Raw genomic sequence first — 4,404 nt, 5'->3', positions numbered from 1 at the left:
AAATTTGATGTTACAGATAGAGACCATGCGGAGGGCGTTTATGTATGGTGAAAGAGTATTCCCCTGATTGTTGTTGGAGGTTATTTGATGATTATGTAAAAGTGGTTCTCAAACTGAGGTGTTATTTGTCTCAGTGGCTGTCGTATTCTTACTGGTGTAGTTTCAAAGATGCGGGTTAAGAAAGGGCGTCGTGATCAGTTGTAGTTGGAAATAGTGAGGAAGCAGAAGAGTCTTTTATAAGAGATTGAAAATGTTTGTAATCGGGGGAGGTTAGAGGTGACTGTTATCAAGAATAAGGAGATGGAGAAGTGATTGTCAGTATGGTTGGTGGAACAGAACTGTTACTCATATAGGCAAATGCGATGAAATATGATATATCAAGGTAGGAAAAAAGGAGAGGTGAGTTAATAGGTGAAACAAGAATGGTAACAGAATCTCTGCGAAAGATTTGAAAGCGAAGGGTGTATCTTTGGAGGTTGAAATGGAAATGTTAAGAAAGTGAGGTGACTGAATGCACAGGTATGAGGATGAAGTAAAAAGGTCATTGTAGTTGCAAATGTCAGTTAGAGTGTTTTGAAGTGGTTTGGGAACGTAAAAGGAATGAGGAACGACAAAGAGCTGAAAAAAAAAAACAGAAAAGAGATACCGAGAAAGTGTTGACAAGGTAGAGTGGAAAAGGTCCCGAAAAGATTGGACCTTGAGGAAGCGAGTGTGTCCGCGATGGAGATACGTGATTGCGTGTAGCAAGATCTAGGGAATATTCGTAGACCTTGTTCTAGACCTTGGGGTGTAGGGCGGTCAGTTGAAGTTTTACTGATGAGCCTTCAGCATAGGTATATGGCCGGGTTTGGATTCGGTAACCAAGTACGTCTTTGCACCTCCATCATGAAAATAAACATCTGTTTTCCAATCGGTGAGATGAACTTCAATTCTAATACGGCATCTTATGTACTCACTATTATGCGATTCAGATGTTAATACCCAGATGGCGATTTATAAATATGGAATCAAATGTAAATAGCTGTTATCTGCTTTTTCCCTGTCACTGTATGACAGCGATATTTTCTTACATTGAATTTACGGTGAAAACATTCTCTCTCTCTCTCTCTCTCTCTCTCTCTCTCTCTCTCTCTCTCTCTCTCTCTGCCCAGAAGAGCTGGTTGGGCTTTCTGTCTAACCGTTTATCATTCTCATCACCTTTTCTTTCTCTGTTTTAATCTTTCTTCCGTTTTGAGTGTCTCTCCATTTCGTGGTCTGGAACTAGTTGTGGAAAGACATGGAATAACTTCTTACAGGAAAATTCGAAAGTATTCTAGAAGCGGGATAAAGAGTTATTTAGTATACTGTCATTGTCATGAAGAGATAACCCATGCTATGACAGAGAGCGGGAGAGAGACAGAAGAAGAGAGAACATGAAAATTATACTAATTCAATTCATCATAAAAAATAAAAAGAAAAACCGAAAGGAAAGAGACAGGAAGAACAGCGTAGTTGTAATATACAAAGTCAGAATCAAAGCATGCAGAATAGAGTAAACGAGGCTTGATTAACTGCAGATGAAAAAAACACAGCGGACGCAGAGATAAATTAAGGTGGTTAGGACGCGGGTACACAGCGACGGGAAAATGAAGCAAATGTGGTCACAAGGAACGCCACTGCAATTAGGTTAAGGAAAGAAGAAACGAAAACCAAGTCACGGAACAACAAGCAGGTTTTTGGGAATAAAGAACGGCGTCAAATGTAGTAGAAGACAAAACGCATGAGTCAGACGAAGAAAGTGGTAGGAGAGCTACTTACTGCGTCCAAGATCCTTTAAATATACTCAGAGTATATTTAAAGGACCTTGAATGCATCTAATTTGTCACAGATTCGGCTGAGCTGAGCGCATCACACTCCAAAGGCCATGTCATGAACATCAAGCCCCCAAAGGATATCTGTCCATATGATAGAGCAAAGTGATGATCATTGACGTTTGAACAACTGAAGGGGGATAAAATTAGTACCAAGGTAATATATGAAAATGCCTTTAAGTATAGATTTAAAAAAAAATAATAACGTAAATAAGTTTCCTGGTTAACTTTTGTCTCCCACTTTTGCCGGATTTGTGAGCACCAAACGGAACGCAAAATTCTTCGGGAATTACATTGCAGTTTTCACAAGCCCTCTAGCATTAATGGGTAATGATTAATTACATTAATTTGTTATATTTTTTTTTTCTTTTATGCGAAACTCAAGTTTAGCTGCACCCTGAAGACCAATCTACATAACGATTTAAAACAGCAAATTTTTACCTTCATTTGTTTCCGAGTTCTACGGATTCGACTGAACGTCTTCGTTTCCTTATGAATGTTAGTCAGAACAAAGGAACAAATCAATTTTTGTCATTATCGGTTCCGTATAATCCTGAAGCTTCCTCTTGGTCACTTTGCTGGGTACCAAAGTGTGAAACAAGCACACTTTAACAAGACGCAGACACGGGTAATTTAATGCTCTTCATGTTTTTAAACCTAGTAAATTTGTTCTGTTCTCCGACGCCAAAAGTGATAGTTTTACAGCATCCTTGAATTTTAAGAAGTGGATTTTCAGTAACACGAGGACACAACCATGCACCTTAATGTAAGAATAAGTTCCACCTACGAAGAAACTGCCAAGGAATTACTTCTCTTCTTTTCACGCGATCTTGAAGGCCCCTTTGCTCATTGTAGTACGTCTTACTAGAGAAAAGAACGTCCATCAACATCATTGCAATCCTCCAGAGCAAGGATTAAATTAATGTATATTTCACTTACCTTCTTACGCAGCCATTAGAATACCATAGGCTTGCCATTGTATTCAGTTGGTACACTCCTGGTTGTTTGACTCGTTTTTTTTTACAAAGGCATTAGTGTCTGGTTCACACTTGGTCAATTAATTAGTCCAGTTAACGCCTTCACATTCGGTTCGTTTGTTTCTGCTCGTTTCCTTCACATCTGGGCATTCTTTGCGCTTGGTCCACACCTGGTCATTCTATTTGTATGTTTCTCACCTGGGCATTCTTTTCTTTCGGTCCACACCTGGGCATTCTGTTTTTATGTTTCACACCTCGCAATCCAATTCGTCTGTTTCACACCTAGTCATTCTATTTGCATGTTTCACACCTGGGCATTCTATCTGTATGTTTCATACCTCTCAATCATATTCGTCTATTGCACACCTGGGCATTCTATCTGTATGTTTCATACCTCTCAATCATATTCGGCTATTGCACACCTGGGCATTCTATCTGTATGTCTCACATTCGCAATCCCATCCTTCTATTCACCTATTGTCGCATTCTATCTTATGTTTCATACCTCTCAATCATGTTTGCACACCCCACCTATGCATTTATTTGTTGTTTGGTTCAAACTTGAGCATTCTCTTTGCTGTATCTTTCGCACCTGGGCATTCTATTTGTATGTTCCAGCACCTGGTCATTCTTTATGTTTGTTTCACACCTGGGGTTTCTTTTCGTTTGATTCACACTTGGTTTCATCAATCATATATTGTGTTCAATCATTGCACCCTGGGCATTCTGTTAGTATATCTCACATTGCCTGGGCATTCTTTTTGTCTCATACTCCTCAATCGTTTGTTCACCTGGGCTTTCTATCTATGTTCATTCTCAATCATATCGGCTATTGCACACCTGGACTCTCTGTTCGTTAATTTCTCATCTGGTAAATCTATAACTTGCCTCTCACTAGATCACTTGCTTCGTTTGTTTCACACCTGGGCATTCTATTAATTATGGGTCACACCTGTGCATTTGATTCAATTCATTTCTATTGATTTATTTGATAATCATATTTGTATTGCACACATTCCTGGTTTCATACCTCTCAATCATACATTCTCTATTTGTTTCACCTATTGCAACCTATTCTATCTGTTTCATACCTCTCAATCCTGGTCTATTGCACACCTGTTCTTGTGGTTCAATCCTGGTCATTCTATTTGTTTCACACCTTGGTATTCTAATTGTTTAGTTCATACCATGGCATTCGATTTGTTTGTTTCACACCTGGTTATGGTATTCGTTTGTTTCATATCTGATCATGGCATTCGTCCATTACATACCTTATCATTCTATTAGTTTTCTTCCTTCCGCCTGATCATTTCATTGGTTTTTTCTCACCTTGGCATTCATTCTACTCAATTATATTGCACACCCTTCTATCTGTTGTACCTCTCAATTATTATTGCACACCTGGGTTATCTGTATGTTGTGTACTAATGGGCAGCCTATTAATTTGTTTGTAACACTGGGCATCTGTTGGTTTATTTTATAACTGGCATTCTATCATGTTTATACCTCTCAATCATATTGTTTCACACCAGGGCATTTAATTTGTTTGTTTGGCCCATGATCATTCTTTCGTCTAC

The sequence above is a fragment of the Macrobrachium rosenbergii genome, chromosome 8, assembly GCF_040412425.1.
Source record: "Macrobrachium rosenbergii isolate ZJJX-2024 chromosome 8, ASM4041242v1, whole genome shotgun sequence".
NCBI lineage: Eukaryota > Metazoa > Arthropoda > Malacostraca > Decapoda > Palaemonidae > Macrobrachium > Macrobrachium rosenbergii.
The sequence above is the reverse complement of the archived record's forward strand: the minus strand, read 5'-3'. Positions refer to the sequence as shown.